At 27.9% G+C, this 27,806-nt stretch overlaps 1 protein-coding gene across 6 annotated transcripts in view; it reads right to left on the bottom strand.

Annotated features, from left to right (window-relative positions):
* LOC111637400 overlaps positions 1-27,806 on the bottom strand; it is a 114,514-nt gene that overhangs the window by 72,726 nt on the left and 13,982 nt on the right. For 2 of the 6 annotated variants that reach the window (XM_023382880.1, XM_023382876.1), the window contains exon 2: positions 16,834-16,878. The exons of the other annotated variants lie outside the window; for them this stretch is intronic. The gene's annotated coding sequence lies outside the window, so the exon portion shown is untranslated. The remainder of the gene's footprint in view (positions 1-16,833; positions 16,879-27,806) is intronic. 6 annotated transcript variants of the gene reach the window in all.

The following is a 27,806-nucleotide window of genomic DNA, read 5'->3' on the forward strand; positions in this document are numbered from 1 at the left end:
AAATTAAAAATTGAACTTAGATCAAACTTATAACTCAGAAGGTAATTTTCGTTTTTTAAATAAAATATAATACAAAATATTGTAAACTTTTATAAGATTTTAAAAAGCAAAGATGATCAATACTCCGATCACTCACTCTAATTCTTATTTTAGTAATGAAAAGTCTTGCTACCGAGAATGCCCTTTCCGATTCAATTGATGTGATTGGAATCGTGTTTAATGCATTTAAGAGAAGACAGATATTATGTTTTTTCACCCATAGCCTGGAAGATTTCCAGTTTGTTTTCGACATTGTAGTACTTCTTTTGCTCTCTAGTATTTTTGATTTGTGTACCTCGGCTGCTTTAATAGCGGCATCGAGCTTATAGCTCAATAATTCGGCAATTCGTTTGGCTTTAATAATCAGGTTTATGAAGAAAATCTTCATACTTCAGACTTTATACTCGTTTGTATCTTTGCCCAATTTGCACAATCTGGCATTACGCATTTATTAAAGCTACTGGGCATGGTTAAAAATTAAGACAGCGCAAGCACAATTATTCCATATATTACAGGTTCTGACAAGTAAAGAATTTTCGAGTCCTGCCACAAATAAGCTACGTACTGATTATTGACCATTTGTGACATGCTATAACGAGCAAAAATTTAAAAAAACTAATAGGTAGGTTTAAAATTAATAAATACAAATGTATTCTGACAGTGAATGAGATAATTATGCTTTCTATTTGCAAAATTTCTCAACCTTAACACAAAATTAGAAAAAAGTGAATTTTTAAGAAATTTGCGGGATTTCCCCGGATAAGAAAAATTTCCCGGGATATTTCCTGGGTTAAAAAAACAACCGGGATCCCGGAATCCCATTTGAGAAACACTAATAACAACTACTAATAAAAAAACAATTTAAATATTTATCAAATATTAGGTTTAATGATTTTTTGAGGTTTTTTCAAAAAAATTTTTTATTCTAATACCCTATTTAAATGAAAAAAAAAAACATATTGCACATGTACCTAAAAAAGAAAAAAAAAGGAACCACTTGCATAGTTGATCAAAATATTGAAATTAAAAATTTATGCCATACTTTTTTGTTAAACAACTATCCACATAAATTAATTGTCAAATGACTATCTTCAAAATATGTGAAATAAAGGAAGAACTAACAAAGATCAAATCTTCTGTAATTTAGAATATATCCCAAATTTTTTTGAAAAAACCCAAAAACTCATAAAACCTTTTAACATATCCTTAACCCTGTTATTAAATAACCCCCCATAAGCAAATCCCTTAAAATTTCCAAAGTCATTGTTAAGAATAAAAATAATATAATGTTAAATAATAATGTTATATACAAATTTGAATGCAGTTGCACACCTACATGTTATTATGTAGGAGAAACCAAAAGATTGTTAAAAACCAGAATAGCCGAACGTCTCCGTACTATTAAATACAACTATAATAACTAGGCTGTTGCTATACATTGCTCTGTTAAAGGCTGTGAACCTCTAATAAACAATGTAAAAATCTTAAAAAAAAGAAAAAAATTGTATTAAAATGAAACTACATACACATCTTGAAATAATAAAAATTCCCTTAAATAATAGAATAAACATAGGTTTACAGTTTGACAACATATGGTAACTTTTAACAGTATGCTACAATAAAACTAGCCTATGTAAATCTCATTTTCTAAGCAGTTTGTAACAACACTACAGTGGAGATATGCCTGCAATTTATTCCTAATCATATATATGTATATATATATAAGAAAACATGATGTTATTCCACAATACTTTAAAATAGCAAACAAATTTTCAGTTTACATATTAAGTCATTATTACACCATAAGACTATACTATTCTAATTAGAATTATTATTCTAAATGTATAATACTGTAAAAATAGCATAATTTAATTTGATTTATTTGTACTGTAAACCGAACTGATGAAGGATATAATACCTAAAATGCATATTCTATTTGATTAAAGCCTATTTTTACACCATTTTGCCATTTTTCCTGTATGATAAGTCCATTATAGCAATTTTGTGCTCACATAGACGACATCAATACAACCAGAACAAGAAGCTTTTAAATCAAGTAAAACTGTCATTAAGTCCAACATTAGTGGAGATAAACACGAACCCCCATTATCAACCCATACCCTCGACCTTTAACCACCAAAATTTAATAGCATCAATCCTCCTAATATACAAACCTCCCTGCAAAAATTTCAGAAATTTTTCACAAAAAACACAGGAGTTATTAAGCTTCAAACAAAGTGAACAAAATCATGCCTCCTCCACACACACTAACATACATACATACAGGATAGGGTTTCTCATTTCCCAGTCTTTTGCTTGTCCCGCATTCTGGGATAAAAGTGAACTGTTTCCCGGGATATAATTATTTTTAAGATATAAAATAAATCTTAAAATCAAATGATATAATTATTTTTCATTTTTTAAAGTAGTTTAATATGTTCTGCAACCTCCAAAATCATATTAATAATGCTGTGTAAGATATATATTAAAAATTACAATTGAATTACATAGAAATTTTCACAAATAGAAGAAATTTATTAAAGTTTGCTGGAAACTACATACAACAACAAAAATAAATGCCTTTGAATTGAGTTAAAAATTTAAAGAATAAAATGAACTTAGATCAAACTTCTAAGTTAGAAGGTAATTCTCAATATTTAAATAAAACTTAATATAGAAATTCACAATAATATTTTGTAAGGTTTTGAAAAATTAAACATAGTCAAAATGCCCTTTCCAATTCAATGGATTTGGGTGGAATCGTCTTTAATGCATTTAAGAGAAGACAAATGTTACATGTTTTTTTACCTGTAGCGTCAAAGATTTCTAGTTCGTTTTTGAGATACGTTGCAGTACTTCTTTTGCTCTCAAATATTCTTGATTTGTCTACCTTGGCTGCTTTAAAAGTGGTATCAAACTTATAGCCTGATAATTCAGCAGTTGGTTTGGCTTTAATAATCAGGTTTATGAAGAAAAGCTTCATACTTGCAGACTTTGTACTCGTTTCTATCCTTGCCCAATTTGCACGACCTGGCATTACACAGTTATTGAAGCTACTGGGCATAGTTAAAATTATGACAGCGTCGGCACAATTATTCAAGATATTACAGGTTCTGACAAGTAAAGAATTTTCAGAGTCCTGCCACAAACACATTGATTATTGACAATCTGAGATGTCATAACAAGCAAAAATTTAAAAAACTAATAAGCAGGCTTAAAATTAATAAATACAAATGCATTCTGACAGTTAATTATACTTTCTATCTGCAAAATTTCCTTAACCTTAACACAAAAGAAGAAAAAAGTGAACTTTTAAGAAATTTGTGAAACTTCGAGATGAGAAGAATTCCCGGATTAAAAAAACAGCCAGGATTCCATTTGAGAAACACTAATACAGGAAAATACCCCCGAAATTTTAAAAAATTTCTTGATGTTTCTAGGTCCTGATTCCAAAATGTAAAAATCTGGGGGGGGTCATTTTTTGACCAATCGCAATACTTTCCATATGTTATATATAACAGCCAGGAAAGTAAAAATCAGAAAAATTAACCAACATACAAATTTAAATAATTAATTCAACATTTTATGCATAAACAAATTAATTAATTTGTATTAAAATTTTTAATCTTCTGAATCATCATTATCACAAATAAAATTCAAAATTATTATTAAATATTGTCGAATACTATGTACATTCCAGCAGAGCANTAAATATTTAATGGTTTACGGTGATATTTAAAAATATGTTAAATAGTTAATAGTTACAGTTTACGTTAAAAGTTTAAATTTAAAAGTTATTCGAAAGTTGTATTCGAATAGTTCTTGAAGATGGCCTATTGAAATTGGGCTGAAAATGTTTGAAATTAAAGTAATAATAAGCTCAACAAGAGTTTGGTGTTTTGTTTATATTTGTAAAGATACGGCTGAGGAAGTGAGAATACTTTACCATGCAGCTTAATTTTGCTACCAACTAATGTTTTCGGACAGCTTCCCTGACCTTCTTCAGGTTCGAAAACAAAGACAAAAAAACTTCATTCAACATGAAAGTTCTTTTTCTTAACGGAAAACTTCTAGAACGCTTATCTTTTAAATTAAATCATCGTAGATTCGATTGCATCAGCTTGTTCTTTAAATTTGCAAATCCGCCGCTTTCCATGCCGATGCTAGTTTACATAATTCCCGAAAATTTATGGCTTTTCATGGCCCCTTATATAGGGGACACAAAAAGAGCATAAAAGGGATATTAGGTATGAACAACCAGTCACGGCATTAGCAAATTATGTGATCACAGAACCAGCAGAGGTTTCGGTTGACTGGGATAAAGCAGAACTTACACAAAAAGTTTCAAACATATGGCATCTAAAACATACAGAAGCATGGTATATTAATAAATACAACGAAAACGGGCAAGCCATAAATTTTCAGGAATTATGTAAACTAGCATCGGCATGGAAAGCGGCAGATTTGTAAATTTAAAGAACAAGCTGACGCAATCGAATCTACGATGATTTGATTTAAAAGCTAAGTGTTCTAGAAGTTTTCCGTTAAGAAAAAGAACTTTCATCTTGAATGAAGTTTTTTTGTTTTCGAACCTGAAGAAGGTCAGTGAAGCTGTCCGAAAACATTAGTTGGTAGCAAAATTAAGCTGCATGGTAAAGGTTTTCTTGGAGCATGTTGATTTATGATAGTAAGTGCAGTTTGAGTTTTAGAAGTTATAACTCCATAAATCTAAATTTATGATTTCATAAACTATTTCCTAATATTCAAATCATTGAAAACTGAAAATAACATTACAGTATCTTGACAGGATCTTCTGGAACATGAATAATTTGATAAAAAGAACACTTGAACAGCCTCCAAAAACTTTAATTAACATGCAACACACTTATTACATGAAAACAGCTAAAATAAAAAAAAACAAGCAGATGCTTTAAAGAAAATAATATCCAGATTGTTAGTACAGTACAAGACTAACTGTTTACCACCTCATCAAAAACAAAGACGACAAGATTCCAAAAGAACAGAAGAATGATGTGTATAAGATTCTAGTGCCTAGAATTAATCATCAATCTTCCATTTCCTATGTAGGTAATACCTACCATTCTCTGAAGATGACAATAGAGGAACAGACAAAACACGAGAAGTAAAATACTAAAACATTGACAGAATACATCACATCAGATAAATGCTAAAATGACAAATTGTCAAGAGTGTACTTCCATAAACATACAACACGCAAGCAAGAACAACAGAGTTGGTAACAACAATCCCATTTTAAATATGCAATCTCAAGAAAATGACCTAAATCCTTAGCTCTGGCTTTTACTTGATGTAAAGAAACCCACAAAAAATTAACGGAAAAAATGTCAAAAAGTCTGTTTACATCCCGGTCAAAAGCAAACGACAAAAATCCTTTAACTTTTCCGTCGGCCATATTAATTCTTTTAGTATCTATTATTATTTTCTGCAAATAACACTTCAAAGATTTACCTAATGTTATCTGAAATTCTAGAACAATTGTTCAAATTTGAAAGGTGGAATTCATAACTAATGTTTTGGAATGCTAGTGAGAATGTAAATTTAGTTCTATAAGTAGTGATGAGATGCTTAAAAATCTTGAAAAACATTTCTATCCTTTTCGAAAACTGGACTCGTTTAATTTGAATAGCATTTTGTGATATGTGTAATTACTTAAATATTTTATTAGCCTGAATATTCCTAAATAATGTTAAAGACAATTTCAAACTCTTCACACGTATATTTTCATAATTTCCAGTAAAAGTTTAACTGTATTATTAGGTAGAAAAATCAATACTTTGTTTATTTGTTTTTCATACAAGTGAAACATTTACAAAGGGAGAGGCAGTCCTATTGGAAATTGGAAGCACTTTGTCCCACATAATGTGTGAATTAGGGGAAAGAGCTTTGGAGAGTTTGATAATTCCAGTTATCTGACAGCATACATATTAAGCATATATACAGTATGCTATGTAAGTAAACAATGTGTTTATTAGATATGTAGAATATCTCTTTAAAATCGTGCAGTTCACTTTTGCATGACAATTCCATTTAACCTACTATCAAAGCCACAAAATGGAATTACCGTTCTAATAGATAAATTATTAAAATGAATTTAAAAACATATTTTCAAAATCTCTTCTGAAAAGCTACATTTAAAAATATTTGGTAATATCATAATAAAACTTGACAAAAATCAGTTAATCTGAAATAATTTTAACTGAATAACTTTTACAAAAGATATTTAAAAACATCAAAACAAGTTGTTTATAAAGACTGAATCCAATTTAGTGTTCAATCCTCTTAGTATTCCAGACATCTGGCATCACTTAACTATATGCCTTGTTTACAGTACACCATTGTTCATATATACTGTTTGAAGTGCAAGTGGAAATGTGCCATCCAACAGATATACTGTTGGGTTGCACATTTCTACTTGCATTTTAAACTTTTCATCTGATTCAGTCCAATAACAGTTTCATTTTGAATATCTTTTAATAGCAAGTCATGGAATAACCTACGTTTGATGGATCTAATAGTCTCAGGTGATATCTTTTAATGAAGATAACAACTCATTTTTATTCCCAAGATAATCACTTTTACCATAGAACCAGAATTATGTTCCTATTCCAGTTTATTAACTTTTATAAAATTTTTAATTTGCCTAAACTTTGCAAACACTATAATAGATATTCAGATATTAACAACAAATCACTATAATTTAAAAGAGGGAAGGATAAACACCATTAACAATGAACTAAATGTTTAATTGCAAATGCTTTCAGCATAATTAACAGTTGCACAGGATAAATATTTTATTAGAGTTATAAAAATTTCTCTGTGTTTCCAATTGTTTCTCAAAACTGCAAAAACAAATACTATATCTTGTGTGATATGAGAATGGAAGAAACATTTTAGAATAGAAGTGCCGATTGCAACCACAAACTCAAAATTTAACATGCTTCAGACTCACTCATTGTTGTATTAATATTGAACAACTACTTGTTATTACATTAATTTTAATTTACACTGTACAATATAATATATTATAGTATTATATTAAATTTGTTGAAAGTACTTGAGCAAAAAGTCTTTTCATTTGAATATGTTTCTCTACTGCTTTCCTTATTTTAGAGTAACATTTTTGTTTTTTTATTAATAGTTATGTTGTGGAACAGTGTTATTAAGGATGGATGCACATTGATACAGCAAAACAAACTTTATACAAAACATTTTTCTAAAGATAAAACAGTGTAGTGCACATTGAATTAGTCAAAACAATGTTAAACAAAACATTTTAACTTCAAGCAAATTCATTTTGTTTGATGGCATACACACATACACAGATCAAGCATAATTCCTTTCTATAAAACATCTTGCTACATTCTTTTTCACACATGTACTGTGATCAGCTGTTGCAATTCCAACATTGAACCTAGTAGTACTGTACCTCATCATTGTCTTCCAGCAATGAAGTGTGCATGATTCTTACATGACAATGGATGCAGCTGTATCAGGAAGAAAACAAAATATGTGTTTGGATGGTAATCAGAAAAAAACTGAAGAAAATATGCTTCAAAAATTAAAAAACAATGAAATCAAGTTTTCAAATTTTACTCGATTAAGCTTTGATTGTTTTGATTATATTCTAAATGTTATTAAAAATAAATTAATAAAATACAAAAATATGACACTACTCTACAGAAGAACATTATGCCAGAAGAAAGGTGGTTTTTTTATATTAGAATAATACACACACACTTTTATTTTAATTTATACAATTTCTTCCAAGTTTGATGTCTTTATTGTGATGATTTTTCTTTATAAAATCATATAAAGAAGGTCATTCTTCAATTACAACAATTAACCTTTCTGCATCTATCTCCATTTCAACTACAAGTACATTCAGTCAGCTACAAATGCATGTGCACAAGAAAATGTTTGCTCATTGAGCAAAGATCCATGTTGCATATCTGACAAATTTAAGCATCCTTAAACTTGCATAATCACGTCTGATAAGACCACTTCTCTCATGTAAAAATGTCTTTACACAAAACACGTTGAAAACTGTTTAATCCTGATTTATTGTTTTGTTTAATCGATATGCATTGGGCCTATGTAAACTATTGAAAAATCAGTTTTAAACATGTTTAATCAAAAACATTTTGTTTAAAGATGTCCTTGCTGCATCAGCATGTGTCCAGCCTAATGGAATGCAGATCTAGGGTAACTGTTCTATAACTAGGGTTTCTCATTTCCCAGTCTTTTGCTTGTCCCAGGATAGAATTAATTATTTTTAAAGGTATACAAAATATCTTGAAATTAAATGATATAATTATTTTTCATTTTGTAAAGTAATTTTAAAGTTCTGTATCATCCAAAATCATATTAATAATGCTGTGTAAGATATATAATAAAAATTACCTCTGAATTACGTATAAATTTTCACAAATAGAAAAAAAATTATTAAAGTTTGCTAGAAACTGCACACAATAACAACAACAACAAAAATGCTTTTAATTGAGTTGAAAATTAAAAAAAAAATGAACTTAGATCAAACTTATAACTCAGAAGGTAATTTTCGTTTTTTAAATAAAATATAATACAAAATATTGTAAACTTTTATAAGATTTTAAAAAGCAAAGATGATCAATACTCCGATCACTCACTCTAATTCTTATTTTAGTAATGAAAAGTCTTGCTACCGAGAATGCCCTTTCCGATTCAATTGATGTGATTGGAATCGTGTTTAATGCATTTAAGAGAAGACAGATATTATGTTTTTTCACCCATAGCCTGGAAGATTTCCAGTTTGTTTTCGACATTGTAGTACTTCTTTTGCTCTCTAGTATTTTTGATTTGTGTACCTCGGCTGCTTTAATAGCGGCATCGAGCTTATAGCTCAATAATTCGGCAATTCGTTTGGCTTTAATAATCAGGTTTATGAAGAAAATCTTCATACTTCAGACTTTATACTCGTTTGTATCTTTGCCCAATTTGCACAATCTGGCATTACGCATTTATTGAAGCTACTGGGCATGGTTAAAAATTAAGACAGCGCAAGCACAATTATTCCATATATTACAGGTTCTGACAAGTAAAGAATTTTCGAGTCCTGCCACAAATAAGCTACGTACTGATTATTGACCATTTGTGACATGCCATAAAGAGCAAAAATTTAAAAAAACTAATAGGTAGGTTTAAAATTAATAAATACAAATGTATTCTGACAGTGAATGAGATAATTATGCTTTCTATTTGCAAAATTTCTCAACCTTAACACAAAATTAGAAAAAAGTGAATTTTTAAGAAATTTGCGGGATTTCCCCGGATAAGAAAAATTTCCCGGGATATTTCCTGGGTTAAAAAAACAACCGGGATCCCGGAATCCCATTTGAGAAACACTAATAACAACTACTAATAAAAAAACAATTTAAATATTTATCAAATATTAGGTTTAATGATTTTTTGAGGTTTTTTCAAAAAAATTTTTTATTCTAATACCCTATTTAAATGAAAAAAAAAACATATTGCACATGTACCTAAAAAAGAAAAAAAAAGGAACCACTTGCATAGTTGATCAAAATATTGAAATTAAAAATTTATGCCATACTTTTTTGTTAAACAACTATCCACATAAATTAATTGTCAAATGACTATCTTCAAAATATGTGAAATAAAGGAAGAACTAACAAAGATCAAATCTTCTGTAATTTAGAATATATCCCAAATTTTTTTGAAAAAACCCAAAAACTCATAAAACCTTTTAACATATCCTTAACCCTGTTATTAAATAACCCCCCATAAGCAAATCCCTTAAAATTTCCAAAGTCATTGTTAAGAATAAAAATAATATAATGTTAAATAATAATGTTATATACAAATTTGAATGCAGTTGCACACCTACATGTTATTATGTAGGAGAAACCAAAAGATTGTTAAAAACCAGAATAGCCGAACGTCTCCGTACTATTAAATACAACTATAATAACTAGGCTGTTGCTATACATTGCTCTGTTAAAGGCTGTGAACCTCTAATAAACAATGTAAAAATCTTAAAAAAAAGAAAAAAATTGTATTAAAATGAAACTACATACACATCTTGAAATAATAAAAATTCCCTTAAATAATAGAATAAACATAGGTTTACAGTTTGACAACATATGGTAACTTTTAACAGTATGCTACAATAAAACTAGCCTATGTAAATCTCATTTTCTAAGCAGTTTGTAACAACACTACAGTGGAGATATGCCTGCAATTTATTCCTAATCATATATATGTATATATATATAAGAAAACATGATGTTATTCCACAATACTTTAAAATAGCAAACAAATTTTCAGTTTACATATTAAGTCATTATTACACCATAAGACTATACTATTCTAATTAGAATTATTATTCTAAATGTATAATACTGTAAAAATAGCATAATTTAATTTGATTTATTTGTACTGTAAACCGAACTGATGAAGGATATAATACCTAAAATGCATATTCTATTTGATTAAAGCCTATTTTTACACCATTTTGCCATTTTTCCTGTATGATAAGTCCATTATAGCAATTTTGTGCTCACATAGACGACATCAATACAACCAGAACAAGAAGCTTTTAAATCAAGTAAAACTGTCATTAAGTCCAACATTAGTGGAGATAAACACGAACCCCCATTATCAACCCATACCCTCGACCTTTAACCACCAAAATTTAATAGCATCAATCCTCCTAATATACAAACCTCCCTGCAAAAATTTCAGAAATTTTTCACAAAAAACACAGGAGTTATTAAGCTTCAAACAAAGTGAACAAAATCATGCCTCCTCCACACACAATAACATACATACATACAGGATAGGGTTTCTCATTTCCCAGTCTTTTGCTTGTCCCGCATTCTGGGATAAAAGTGAACTGTTTCCCGGGATATAATTATTTTTAAGATATAAAATAAATCTTAAAATCAAATGATATAATTATTTTTCATTTTTTAAAGTAGTTTAATATGTTCTGCAACCTCCAAAATCATATTAATAATGCTGTGTAAGATATATATTAAAAATTACAATTGAATTACATAGAAATTTTCACAAATAGAAGAAATTTATTAAAGTTTGCTGGAAACTACATACAACAACAAAAATAAATGCCTTTGAATTGAGTTAAAAATTTAAAGAATAAAATGAACTTAGATCAAACTTCTAAGTTAGAAGGTAATTCTCAATATTTAAATAAAACTTAATATAGAAATTCACAATAATATTTTGTAAGGTTTTGAAAAATTAAACATAGTCAAAATGCCCTTTCCAATTCAATGGATTTGGGTGGAATCGTCTTTAATGCATTTAAGAGAAGACAAATGTTACATGTTTTTTTACCTGTAGCGTCAAAGATTTCTAGTTCGTTTTTGAGATACGTTGCAGTACTTCTTTTGCTCTCAAATATTCTTGATTTGTCTACCTTGGCTGCTTTAAAAGTGGTATCAAACTTATAGCCTGATAATTCAGCAGTTGGTTTGGCTTTAATAATCAGGTTTATGAAGAAAAGCTTCATACTTGCAGACTTTGTACTCGTTTCTATCCTTGCCCAATTTGCACGACCTGGCATTACACAGTTATTGAAGCTACTGGGCATAGTTAAAATTATGACAGCGTCGGCACAATTATTCAAGATATTACAGGTTCTGACAAGTAAAGAATTTTCAGAGTCCTGCCACAAACACATTGATTATTGACAATCTGAGATGTCATAACAAGCAAAAATTTAAAAAACTAATAAGCAGGCTTAAAATTAATAAATACAAATGCATTCTGACAGTTAATTATACTTTCTATCTGCAAAATTTCCTTAACCTTAACACAAAAGAAGAAAAAAGTGAACTTTTAAGAAATTTGTGAAACTTCGAGATGAGAAGAATTCCCGGATTAAAAAAACAGCCAGGATTCCATTTGAGAAACACTAATACAGGAAAATACCCCCGAAATTTTAAAAAATTTCTTGATGTTTCTAGGTCCTGATTCCAAAATGTAAAAATCTGGGGGGGGTCATTTTTTGACCAATCGCAATACTTTCCATATGTTATATATAACAGCCAGGAAAGTAAAAATCAGAAAAATTAACCAACATACAAATTTAAATAATTAATTCAACATTTTATGCATAAACAAATTAATTAATTTGTATTAAAATTTTTAATCTTCTGAATCATCATTATCACAAATAAAATTCAAAATTATTATTAAATATTGTCGAATACTATGTACATTCCAGCAGAGCAAAGTCTTTCAATAATAATTCAATAATTATGTAATAGTTCATAACTGGAATATAGGTTCTTAGATTATATGCATCAATTAAAATATAATTAAAGAGAAAGAAATTCCTCCATCTTATTACTTTCGAATACTATAAAAAATTTTCAATAATGTGAAAAACTGAAATTTTATTATTTTTTATTGTCAAAATTGCTTTATATACTTTATTTATATTGTTTGATTAATGTAAGAATTTCATTTGGGATGATACACATTCCACAAATGTTCTTCTAAGAAAACAGTGAAATTTACATCAAATATTTTTAATTAATTTACTTTTACTTGATTAAAACCTTTTGAGACAAAAGCATTTGCGCTCTACATTTTCTCTCATGTTAACATACACATTGGTTGATGACTGATTATTAACTGTCAACTTATAAGATTGATTTAAATATCCTTACAAATTCATTAAATTTTAATACTCATTTTTTTTTTTTTAACATCAAATTTTGTACATATTAAAATCTTTCTATATAATATCTATATAACACACCAATAAATTCCATTTTATAATAAAATTTGACTCTTTAAATTATATTAATTAAGATTCCATCTTCTTAATTTCCTTCGTATCGGTGTAAGCGTAATAAATAATACAAAATAATGCAGACGTCACTTTACAAAAGAGACTGATGTATTTTTGAAATGTTTCGAATCGAACGGCCAAATTTCACATCCAACTCCATACAAAAGGCTTCAGTCACCGCATTAAAAAAAATCAATGGAATCGGTCCAGCTGTTTCGAAGATACATTTCTGTACACGTGTCACCTTGTCCCAGCAGGCATCTTCATTCTTCTTGTCATCAGACATCTCTACAGATAAAATGACACAACAACTTTGTTTGTTTACATCTATTATTTGAAATTATCATTTCTCAAAATTTTCAAAAAAATATTTTTCAGTTGCACCTAGTCTTTAGGCAGAAATGAACAGAGATATTAAATTTGGTAAATTTTTTTTTCTATTTTTTTTAATAACTACAGACAAAAATTCAATCGCTGCTTTGCTGTTTTATGAAAATCCTGAATATAAAATTTTATAATTTCAAAATAAAATTTTTAAAACTAATATTAAACTTCATAAAATATTTTGAATTTTTAACAAACGTATTTCAAACTTTCTATTAAAAAACGATTTCGGCACATGAGATATAGTATTTAAATGAAAAAAACTATACTATACCAAAAGTTAAAATATATATATATAGGAAATTTTAATTAAACTAAAAATTTGAAATAAAAAAGTATTCAAAAGAAAGTCCAAATTTTATATAATTATAAATAAATTTTTTCATTAAATGACAAATTATAGCCTACTGATTAGTCTCCAAAGCATACAATATTATACGTAAGTTATCATAATGTAAATTTATTATGCAGGAAAGAATAGATTGGAGCAAATAAATTTGGGTCGCGTTCATATAATTTCTTTATATTTGTGAACTTGTATAAAAAAAAAAAATTATGAATAATTTCTAAACTGAAATCCATTAACTGACATTTATTATATTTAGTTTAAAAAAAGTTACCTATTTAGACTAAATATATTCCTGTCAAATGAGAGATTACATCAATGTTATCAGTTAAGAAAAGAGAAATTATCTGTAAAAATCTAGTTCTTAAGCAACTATTGTGCAAATTTCCATAAAAGAAAGCAGTAATGTAAAAACATACTTGAGTCATACAGGATGGACAAAATTATGTAATTCCTGACTATATTAATACATGAAAAATACTTTCGTAGTTTCTTACACTTTCAGATTATTTTTTTCTGTCAATTTAAAAAAAAAAATGATGTAAACAATTTTAATTCTATTAAATTTCATAAATTTTCATCGTATTATTCTGATAAATGCTTACACTTCATGTGAAATTATTGTTACATTAAATATTAACGTAAACAAACCAATTTTTAATTTTGAAAGTGCATAAAAATATTCATTTAAATTATTTATTTACATTAATATTAATTGTTGTTATATTTAGTAATAGTTTTAATATATAAGATATTAAAATGACTCCTTACTTTATATATATACGGTTACAAATCTATGAATCTCAACTTCCTATCATGTTAATTTCTTTACTTCAGAATTTCCTTAGCTACTTAATAAATAATTTTAAAAAACTTAGTTTAGCATTTTGCGCATAAAATAATAAAAATTCTCTTTTTCTTAAACAATGTCTATATGAACTACATTGTGCATTTAACAAAGATTTCTTAAGAAGAAAACAGCAGACATTTATTTATTATCATCTATAGTTTAAATACATGTTTTCTATAAAAAGAATTATTCAAAACTTCCAAACTGTTAACAAAAATAAAATCTATACTTAAAATACTTAAGACAAAGACAGTGAAGTGGAAGAAAAATAATTTTTTTTTTAAATTACTTACAATCAATACAGTTAAATAATCAAGAAAAAATATACTTATTTAAGCTAAAGCATAAAGTTAATTTTCTTTATACTATTTTATGAAAATTTGGATGTTTACATGCTAAAATGGTCATCTTCCAGAACAGTGATACGAACTTTAATGATCCGGCATTTGTACAATTGTTCCCTAAGGTGAGACTTAATTTGGAAACATTCCAATAAGTTCTATCAAGCAGTATGTGAATTATAATTTATATTAAGAGTTTAATTGATTGAAAACCTATTAGATTTTTTTAAATTAGTAATTTTAACGATGCTATAGAGCTAATTTTTTTTCCTAAGTTAGTACAAAGATTAAAATATATATATATGACTACATTTGGGAAAATAATTAGAAAAAAAAAATACAGAATAATTATAAAATAGATAATATACAGTTGAAAAAATAATTAATTAATCTTGTTTATAAATTAATTAAAAAGTACAGTACAACTAAATGGATTGGACTATCCAAAATGTTTATCATAGAACATCCTCCATAGAATTAATTTTTATATTCTGTAATAATTTTAAAGTAGTAATAAATTATCATTTGCAGCAAATTAATGAACAAAAAACACATTTTTTTAATATGGTGATAAATTTTGTAGCGTTTTCCCAAAATTTTTTCAAGTTTTTATAAAATTATCAATTTTTAATGAATCATCATAATTTTCTGCAGTAATGTCAAAAAGCTTAACAAAAGAAAACCACATACTTATCACCAGAATTAAGTTATATCATCATTAAATATTTTATGGCAATTCTGAAAACTTACATGGCAAGAGAAAACAACAAACACAGCTTTTAATTGATAGGTATTAAAATATCTTTAACAGATCATTTATATGTTTTCCTCAACAATTACAAAAACAAGTGCATATGTCTAAATTTACATTAAATCTTGCAAGTGTATGAATAACTCAATTATAAAAAATCTTTATACTAGTTTTATTAATATTTTTTACATACTTATGGGATATCTTTATTTTGATAAAGATAAGCTAGAAAAAATTTATATATTTATATCATCTTTAAGTTTTACTATGGAATGAGAATAAATAATAATCACATCACCACCACCTTTAATATAACATGAAAGACATTTTTAAATAGTCCCTCCTACTACTTGCTTGTTTTTCAGCTCATCTTCGGGGATTCTGAAAAGTACTAAGAACTATTTTAAAATGCTTTTTTTTAAGTACCAATAAAGCAGGAACCGACCATGATTGTTATTTAATCTTTAAAACAAATACTATTTTTTTAAAAATTCATATCATTCATCTTTCTGCACATAGCCTAATTTGTCAGCTGTACTAATCCTTCAGTTTGGAAGCAAAAATTTCTCAAACACACAGACTTTTATTGCAGCCTGATAACAACAACGTATAAAAATTGCCACAATATTAGATGATCATTCAAATCTTTATGCCTTCAACAGGAACCAAAATTATTCTTTATGTAAAATTATACTTACTGTAATCATTTAACTATTTTGAATTCCTTCCTTTTTAATAACAACATAAACTTGATTCTATTAGATATATTCTTTTCTTCCACAATATTATAAATTTAAATTAAATTTATCAGTAGATGGTGGCCTAACTGCCTGCCTAAAACCAAATTACTTTATTTCTAATTACTAAATTAGCCTAGTTACAGCTCAATAAATAATCGGGAAGTTCATCGGCATTGCTTTCTTTACATAATCTACGTAAAATGTTTATATTTGCTATGTTATCTTTTTGTAGAGCACAGTTCATCAGCCAGATGAAAAATTAATAGATAACACTGTTTTGTCCCAAGAACAAAAATGTATCATCAAAATAAAATGCGCAATTTGTCAAGTTATATTAAATTTTGAAACATTTGACAATTCTTTTCGATTACGTTCCTTAATTATCAACATGTTAAAGAAATCCGTGCTATGTAATGAGAACTAACATTTTGTTTATTAAATTCTTGTAAAAACCGAATAAACCAATGTTTTCTAAAAATATATTTTTACATTTTGACAAATAATTTCCAAAAACGCTTACAGTAGTTCAGCTACAAAGTTGAAAACATCAAACTCCAGTAGCAGCCTACAAGAAAAAATCATTGAATTGGTATATTTTCATCATCTTTGGAACTTTTTTCAAAAAAGTAAATATTTTTTAGTTTCAGAAAACACTAATTTATATTAAATTCCTATAAGGAAGAACGTGACAAAAGCTAATTTTACATTTTGCTACTATTCACTTCTTAATTAAAATGTAAAAATTTATCTATATGCAGCCACTAAAATCACAAAGTATTGAAATTTAATTTAATTTAAATGAATGAAATTATAACAGAATACAACAGGTTTATAAAACATGGTAAAAGAGTTGTGAACATTAACAAATGAAGAGTGAAAATCAATTAATTAAAAATCTTGAAATACAATAGAGTTAGTTCTAATGACTGTTTCTGACAGTCCTAACTGCTATTTTCAGGTTAAAACACAGGAAATTAATATGTATTGTAATTGAGCTTATTGTATATTTTCAATATGCATATTCATTAAATTATTTAAATAACAACCTTGGTATTCCAAATACCGTCACATGCTAGAGTTTGACACAAAGACAGTTATGCAATTGTAAAATATCAAAAATATTATCATTAGAATTAGCTACATCAGAAAATATTTTTTTAATTATTCTATTTACTAATTCATCTACTTAAACACAGAAATAAAGGCACTTCATAATTTAATAATCTAAGAAACTTAATTTTTTATTTAGATGAATTCAAATAGAATTTAATTTAAACTAAGACCATGTTTAATAATGCTACATATTACGCTACTTTAATGTTTATTACACTAAGTTTATTACAGTACTTAATATTAATTTTCAAAAATTTGTCATGCAATCAATAACGAGAATATGTTGCATTGCTCTATGCATGACTTACTTCAGAGATGTGAAGTGTGTTTGCATATGAATGAGAGTCACGTATGTGATGTTATCTTTAAAATATAAATGCAAACTGTTATTTGAAAACCTGTGTAAAAATTTGCTTAAAATATTCAAAAGTTAATAACCATCTACTTATAATTGCCCATTTTCCTGCCGGACTTTGTACAACCAACTCTATTATGGTCTCATTTCAGGATGCGCAGAAGACATTTCCACAAAAAATTTAATACCAAAACTCACCACTTTGGCACTGTAAACAATAAACATTTTATTTGTAAAAAAGACACTCATGCTATACAGAGACCTTAACAGGAGATGCTGCTCAATATGGTTCTCATTCTAAAGGTTCAAAACATGAAGGCAATGATCACATGCGGTATGATACTATCTTCAAGGCTGCCAATTTGCAACATGACCTCAATAAATAGTCCTTTTTAAGTGCTTCCAAACCAAAAATTATCATAGAGTGCTACTGCACTCTAAAGCAAAGCTCAGACACACACAATTTTAAAGTGCCAACTCTGATCCTTAGTATCTCCATGATCAATGAACCAATTCAGATGAAATTTAAAAATTTGGTTTTCATAATGGATGACTTAAATTTTGAATAAATTCTTCAGAATGTTTTGGACTTACACAACCATCATTTTGTCACTTAGATTTACAAAGAGAGAATAGCAACACCAAGTTACCAAACAATATAGAAGGAATCTGCTATATTGTTTGGAGGAATCATATGTTTAATAACTTTTTTGAGAGCTGACTGCCTCCTGTTTGTCCTTTTGAAGGCTTTATTTAAAGATATTGAGTGTTTATAAAATAATATCCCATTTTTTAAAAATTTTAACACATTAATGGTCAATCAGCTATTATGTGACATGAGGTAGTGCATGCTGTTGTATGACTGTCAAATGAAAATAACATCATATAATCTCAGATAATTCATAGATCAAAAGTAATTGCATTATGATCATAATGCAATTACTTTTGATCTATGAATTAATGCAAATCTAATGATTTAATAAACTAGCAACAAGTTGCTCAACTTTCCCGGCAACATTTAAAATTTTAGTGGCACCATCTGTTATCATATTTCATTTAAACTTTTTATATTTTTAACTAAAATGGCAAAAAGCTTAATTTTGAGGGTAGACATGTCTTTTATAAATAATTGTAAATGCTAATAACGAGTAAAATCATCATTAAGTCTGACCCTCATTATCTCCCCACTTCCTCGACCTTTAACCACCAAACTTTAAAAGTATCAATTTCCCTAATAAATGTACCTCCATGCAAAATTTCAGAAATTTTTCACAAAAAGCAAGCACAGGAGTCACTAAGCTTCAAAGAAAATGAACAAATTGTGCCTCTCACACAAACATCAACATCCATACATACTGAAATAACATCCCATTTTTGCATATTATTAGTCAATCTGTTATTATGCAACATTGTGTACTGCAGGCTATCACATGATCACACAACTGTCTAGTGAATATAGAATTATCATGAAAACTGTTCTATTATGCAGTTATTGATGACTGAAAATTACTTGAAATCCCATAAACAAACTGGTGGAATCAAGTTGAAAAGTAAAGCTCATTGAAAACATCTAAATAAAGGAAACTTTTGAAAGTTGTGGCATAAGAATATTGAAAACAGATTTTACAGTAAGACTAAGGTAACTTAGATTTTAACATTGGTGAAGTGGGACAAAATTGACGTGGGAATGGTTATCCTGTTGAAAAAAATTGTTCTAGAGCAACAAAATTTTATTATCAAAGAACATAAAAATTGTATTGTATTATATTTTTTAAATTTTAACATTTGTAAAATTTACAAATATAAAAAATCTTTAAAAACTATTCTTTTGCATATTTCTCATTTGAGTGAATTTTTTTTTAATTAATAGATTGATGTCATTTAAAATGTCATGAAATTTTTTGCAAGAATTTGTTAAATTATATTTCACACATAATATGGCTTTCAAAGTCAACACTTAATTGTGATATATTGAATGTCCACACTTTATTTACGGTAGAAAAACCACATTCAGTCGTGGCATTAGTTCCTGGTAAGAGTAGCATGTATGCCACAATTTTTAATGCATTGTTGTATGGAACATAGTTTGTTTCAAAATGATAAAATATTTCTAACCATTTGTTCTCTGTTGAGATTTTTGCCAATGCCCAATGTATGTTCCTGCATGATGATGGCTGTTATAGCCAATAACATCATTCAATAGTTGTGGTTACTTTTATACCCAGAACTTGGCTAAACATGCTTAAGCAAAAGAAACTGTTTTTCATTACTTGTAGTACCAAATGTCCCACAGTGATGAGTTATTACTAATTCTCTTTATGGAAATAGGTACCAGATGAATTGAAATTTCATCATACCAGATATGACTGCATTTGGACTGATAAATCTCTCTCTAGACAGTATTAAATAAGAGTACTTTAATTATAATCATCCTGTATATTAAGGTTAATAATAAAGTCAAGTGCTTCTTGAATATAGTTTCCTTTAACACAATAGTAAAGTTGCAAGAGTCACAAACAACAAAGAATTTGCTGCAGCAATTAACATTTGCTGAATTTACGAATTTAGTAGATAGAAAATTTAACAAACTGCATTTATTAAAAATACAGGTGCTCCCCTACTTATGAGCAGATTAGGTTCCTGAGATTTTGTCGTAAGTCAAAAACTAATCTATAAAATAAATGGTTATTCTGTGTACAAATGTATGGTTAGTGTTTGATCCTTCAATGTACTTAATAGAATACATTATAATCATTTACCTGCTCACTACTATTTAGTAGCAGGTGTTTCAAATGTGGTTTTTTAACATAACATATTTAGTTTTATAATGTTCAGTTTAGTTTCCATGGTAATAGAGGGATACTTTTTGGATTTATCTCCACTGCTACATTTATACTACATTTTTGACACATTTTTGAAGCACTATAGAACTTTATACAAATTGCAAGCAGTAGCAAAAACACCATTACCCCAACATTACCAACTTCAACACCATCTCACAAGCAACAATGGAACCTCGGAATTCACACAAAAATGAAAAATAATGACACACAATAGAAATAAGACCACATTAATTATTTATTAAAAATTGATTATTTAATACTTGCCAAAGACTGGAAAATCAATCACTAAATTTTAAAAATTAGTTTCTTTGACGATAAAACATGCAAATACAGTAATACCCCGAACTTACGCGATAGGTTAGACCGAGCGATAACTGCGTAACTCGGGGCATAATTTCGCAATTTGTGTAAAATCCAAGTCGGATGTATGTAAGCTAATAAATGTTCTCGTTAATCTTATCTCGTCTTTTCATTCGTTCACGGTTACAAGAAATCACCACAGAGTCTCTCAAGTCTCCGTAGATATAATAAACACAAATAAATAACACAAAATAAATTGTAGCTATATGTCGATTCCGCGCGACACATCCGAACATGTAAGCTGAACAATAGGTGTGGGGGGAGTGAGTAATCAAGAGTTGAGTGGCGCTCAAACAAAAGATGAATCGACGAGATTTGAAAATCGCGTAACTCCAGGTTCGCATAAGTTGAGGTATTACTGTACACATGCCTCATTAAAACAATGTTCTGTTCCAACTGTCCCTCCTGGAACAAAAATCTTAGTGCCATTACTGGCTGTCAGGCCAAACAATTGACAGTGTACTATAGTAATAATGATATTGCAGGTATAAAGGTTTGTTTCTTATATAAGAGTTTAACTTAATGAACAAGTACTTTTGATCCTCATAGTAATCTTTGTCAATCTTCAGGTTCACAAAGATTGAACTCACAGTAAAAAAAAAATAATTGTATTTATTTCATTTCAAATATTTAAAAACATTCCAACAGTTAACAAATTATTATATATAATGACATTTAAATAAAAATACATACATGTAAAGTAAATATACAAAAATTAATGAAATTATTAGATAGATACAGAAATGAACAGTGGGTGTATGGTCTTACAATATCTAATAGCATTCATTTTTTATATATGAAATATCAGGTGTTATGGAAGTTGTCAACATCTTTGGCATTGACACACTGCTTGACCGTCAAGAGCTTATAAATTTATATTTTTCTTTAAAGTTCTTGCCATCATACCATCTTCCACTCCTTTAATAATACCTCTTCNGAATACTATGTACATTCCAGCAGAGCAAAGTCTTTCAATAATAATTCAATAATTATGTAATAGTTCATAACTGGAATATAGGTTCTTAGATTATATGCATCAATTAAAATATAATTAAAGAGAAAGAAATTCCTCCATCTTATTACTTTCGAATACTATAAAAAATTTTCAATAATGTGAAAAACTGAAATTTTATTATTTTTTATTGTCAAAATTGCTTTATATACTTTATTTATATTGTTTGATTAATGTAAGAATTTCATTTGGGATGATACACATTCCACAAATGTTCTTCTAAGAAAACAGTGAAATTTACATCAAATATTTTTAATTAATTTACTTTTACTTGATTAAAACCTTTTGAGACAAAAGCATTTGCGCTCTACATTTTCTCTCATGTTAACATACACATTGGTTGATGACTGATTATTAACTGTCAACTTATAAGATTGATTTAAATATCCTTACAAATTCATTAAATTTTAATACTCATTTTTTTTTTTTTAACATCAAATTTTGTACATATTAAAATCTTTCTATATAATATCTATATAACACACCAATAAATTCCATTTTATAATAAAATTTGACTCTTTAAATTATATTAATTAAGATTCCATCTTCTTAATTTCCTTCGTATCGGTGTAAGCGTAATAAATAATACAAAATAATGCAGACGTCACTTTACAAAAGAGACTGATGTATTTTTGAAATGTTTCGAATCGAACGGCCAAATTTCACATCCAACTCCATACAAAAGGCTTCAGTCACCGCATTAAAAAAAATCAATGGAATCGGTCCAGCTGTTTCGAAGATACATTTCTGTACACGTGTCACCTTGTCCCAGCAGGCATCTTCATTCTTCTTGTCATCAGACATCTCTACAGATAAAATGACACAACAACTTTGTTTGTTTACATCTATTATTTGAAATTATCATTTCTCAAAATTTTCAAAAAAATATTTTTCAGTTGCACCTAGTCTTTAGGCAGAAATGAACAGAGATATTAAATTTGGTAAATTTTTTTTTCTATTTTTTTTAATAACTACAGACAAAAATTCAATCGCTGCTTTGCTGTTTTATGAAAATCCTGAATATAAAATTTTATAATTTCAAAATAAAATTTTTAAAACTAATATTAAACTTCATAAAATATTTTGAATTTTTAACAAACGTATTTCAAACTTTCTATTAAAAAACGATTTCGGCACATGAGATATAGTATTTAAATGAAAAAAACTATACTATACCAAAAGTTAAAATATATATATATAGGAAATTTTAATTAAACTAAAAATTTGAAATAAAAAAGTATTCAAAAGAAAGTCCAAATTTTATATAATTATAAATAAATTTTTTCATTAAATGACAAATTATAGCCTACTGATTAGTCTCCAAAGCATACAATATTATACGTAAGTTATCATAATGTAAATTTATTATGCAGGAAAGAATAGATTGGAGCAAATAAATTTGGGTCGCGTTCATATAATTTCTTTATATTTGTGAACTTGTATAAAAAAAAAATTATGAATAATTTCTAAACTGAAATCCATTAACTGACATTTATTATATTTAGTTTAAAAAAAGTTACCTATTTAGACTAAATATATTCCTGTCAAATGAGAGATTACATCAATGTTATCAGTTAAGAAAAGAGAAATTATCTGTAAAAATCTAGTTCTTAAGCAACTATTGTGCAAATTTCCATAAAAGAAAGCAGTAATGTAAAAACATACTTGAGTCATACAGGATGGACAAAATTATGTAATTCCTGACTATATTAATACATGAAAAATACTTTCGTAGTTTCCTACACTTTCAGATTATTTTTTTCTGTCAATTTAAAAAAAAAAATGATGTAAACAATTTTAATTCTATTAAATTTCATAAATTTTCATCGTATTATTCTGATAAATGCTTACACTTCATGTGAAATTATTGTTACATTAAATATTAACGTAAACAAACCAATTTTTAATTTTGAAAGTGCATAAAAATATTCATTTAAATTATTTATTTACATTAATATTAATTGTTGTTATATTTAGTAATAGTTTTAATATATAAGATATTAAAATGACTCCTTACTTTATATATATACGGTTACAAATCTATGAATCTCAACTTCCTATCATGTTAATTTCTTTACTTCAGAATTTCCTTAGCTACTTAATAAATAATTTTAAAAAACTTAGTTTAGCATTTTGCGCATAAAATAATAAAAATTCTCTTTTTCTTAAACAATGTCTATATGAACTACATTGTGCATTTAACAAAGATTTCTTAAGAAGAAAACAGCAGACATTTATTTATTATCATCTATAGTTTAAATACATGTTTTCTATAAAAAGAATTATTCAAAACTTCCAAACTGTTAACAAAAATAAAATCTATACTTAAAATACTTAAGACAAAGACAGTGAAGTGGAAGAAAAATAATTTTTTTTTTAAATTACTTACAATCNAAATTTATAAGCTCTTGACGGTCAAGCAGTGTGTCAATGCCAAAGATGTTGACAACTTCCATAACACCTGATATTTCATATATAAAAAATGAATGCTATTAGATATTGTAAGATCATACACCCACTGTTCATTCCTGTATATATCTAATAATTTTATTAACTTTTGTATTTTCATTTTATTTATTTATTTTATTTTTATTTATGTAGTTTTACTTAATCAATTATTATATGTAATGACATTTAACTGTTGGAATGTTCTCAAATAGAATGGAATATTTATATTTATTCCATTCCAAATTTTTTTGTTGCGAGTTCAATCTTTGTGTAACCTGAAGTTGATCTTAGAAGGATCAGTAGTACTTGTTCATTAAACTCTTATCGCAAATGAAAATTGTTTGATTTCTCTCACAAGAAACAGCAACTGCAGTATGCTCTGTAACTAGATTGCAAGAATTATTGAAGCTCACTTATTGTTAACTAACCAGAAGGGAGTTTTGTTCCACCAAGATAATGCTAAATCACTGTAAGACTAAAGCTAAATCCATCACCTGAGCTAGAAGCTTGCTAGTCATCCACTATATTTGCCAGGCCTCACTATATCAGATTTTTATCTATTATGTCTATAAAATTTCATAATCAAATGCTACCCGAATCATAAGAAGGGGAGGGGAGAAAGAGAACAAGATAAAGAGAGAGAGGGAGGGACAACTTTATTGCTTACAAGAAACTATCTTTTTGAACTGGGCATTCAAAAGCAGTCAAATTCTGGTCCTGGGTCATAGAAAATAATGGCAAACACTATCCTTAACTTTTTTGTATTATCTTGGAATAAAACAATGTTTCTGAAGATTCGTTTTCAGTAATAACATTCTGATTTTCCTGATACGTTAACAATAAATTAGTCAGAAAATTATTTTACTTATTTCAAATTGACTTACAAGTAGCATTCTACAAGAACTTTTGATAACTGCCTCCATAACAATAGTTCCATTTAAAAAATAAAAACATTAATACAAATGATTTAACTGTAAATAAGTAATTTTAAGCAAGATGGATACCAGTTAACACCACCTTACAAGAAATGGTATGTTGTAATCTATTATAATATAACACAATTTGTACTATGAGAAATTCACGTTCATATTTTATTATGTAGCCGACAGAAGAGGGTCTTATGCCCGAAACGTGTCTCAGCCAACAAGATATTCCCAAATAAATACTGATGTCAGAAATGTCCAGTGTCTGTCTATGCACCTAGTTGTGGCAGTAAAAACAAACAGATAAAAGAAGACACGGTTTCAGAATACGCAACAAATGGTAAAGCTACAAATAAAATGTCAAAATACAAGAAAAGGTTACTCTTTAGTTTCATGACAAAAAATACTTTTTTTAGCAATATTTTTTAAAAATAAGAAAGTCATGGAATAACTTATGTTTGATGGACCTAATAGTCTAAGGCAGGGATCACTAAACTTTTATCACAGCAGACAACATATCTGAGAGAATGATGAGCATGAGTCGCATAACCATGTTGTTCAATACAGTACACTGATACACAAAAAATAAAGACAACCAGCATATTTATTTACTAACTAGCTGTTATCCACGGCTTCGCTCGCGTGGATTTTGCAAGCAAACCCTATTTACATTCACTATTTCAATAACCATAGTAATTGTTATTTAACACATACCACTGAGAATGATGAGAATTGCTGAGNCGGTCAAGCAGTGTGTCAATGCCAAAGATGTTGACAACTTCCATAACACCTGATATTTCATATATAAAAAATGAATGCTATTAGATATTGTAAGATCATACACCCACTGTTCATTCCTGTATATATCTAATAATTTTATTAACTTTTGTATTTTCATTTTATTTATTTATTTTATTTTTATTTATGTAGTTTTACTTAATCAATTATTATATGTAATGACATTTAACTGTTGGAATGTTCTCAAATAGAATGGAATATTTATATTTATTCCATTCCAAATTTTTTTGTTGCGAGTTCAATCTTTGTGTAACCTGAAGTTGATCTTAGAAGGATCAGTAGTACTTGTTCATTAAACTCTTATCGCAAATGAAAATTGTTTGATTTCTCTCACAAGAAACAGCAACTGCAGTATGCTCTGTAACTAGATTGCAAGAATTATTGAAGCTCACTTATTGTTAACTAACCAGAAGGGAGTTTTGTTCCACCAAGATAATGCTAAATCACTGTAAGACTAAAGCTAAATCCATCACCTGAGCTAGAAGCTTGCTAGTCATCCACTATATTTGCCAGGCCTCACTATATCAGATTTTTATCTATTATGTCTATAAAATTTCATAATCAAATGCTACCCGAATCATAAGAAGGGGAGGGGAGAAAGAGAACAAGATAAAGAGAGAGAGGGAGGGACAACTTTATTGCTTACAAGAAACTATCTTTTTGAACTGGGCATTCAAAAGCAGTCAAATTCTGGTCCTGGGTCATAGAAAATAATGGCAAACACTATCCTTAACTTTTTTGTATTATCTTGGAATAAAACAATGTTTCTGAAGATTCGTTTTCAGTAATAACATTCTGATTTTCCTGATACGTTAACAATAAATTAGTCAGAAAATTATTTTACTTATTTCAAATTGACTTACAAGTAGCATTCTACAAGAACTTTTGATAACTGCCTCCATAACAATAGTTCCATTTAAAAAATAAAAACATTAATACAAATGATTTAACTGTAAATAAGTAATTTTAAGCAAGATGGATACCAGTTAACACCACCTTACAAGAAATGGTATGTTGTAATCTATTATAATATAACACAATTTGTACTATGAGAAATTCACGTTCATATTTTATTATGTAGCCGACAGAAGAGGGTCTTATGCCCGAAACGTGTCTCAGCCAACAAGATATTCCCAAATAAATACTGATGTCAGAAATGTCCAGTGTCTGTCTATGCACCTAGTTGTGGCAGTAAAAACAAACAGATAAAAGAAGACACGGTTTCAGAATACGCAACAAATGGTAAAGCTACAAATAAAATGTCAAAATACAAGAAAAGGTTACTCTTTAGTTTCATGACAAAAAATACTTTTTTTAGCAATATTTTTTAAAAATAAGAAAGTCATGGAATAACTTATGTTTGATGGACCTAATAGTCTAAGGCAGGGATCACTAAACTTTTATCACAGCAGACAACATATCTGAGAGAATGATGAGCATGAGTCGCATAACCATGTTGTTCAATACAGTACACTGATACACAAAAAATAAAGACAACCAGCATATTTATTTACTAACTAGCTGTTATCCACGGCTTCGCTCGCGTGGATTTTGCAAGCAAACCCTATTTACATTCAATATTTCAATAACCATAGTAATTGTTATTTAACACATACCACTGAGAATGATGAGAATTGCTGA

This window comes from Centruroides sculpturatus, unplaced genomic scaffold (assembly GCF_000671375.1).
Source record: "Centruroides sculpturatus isolate CEXI.00-Female unplaced genomic scaffold, Cexi_2.0 scaffold1189, whole genome shotgun sequence".
Classification (NCBI taxonomy): domain Eukaryota; kingdom Metazoa; phylum Arthropoda; class Arachnida; order Scorpiones; family Buthidae; genus Centruroides; species Centruroides sculpturatus.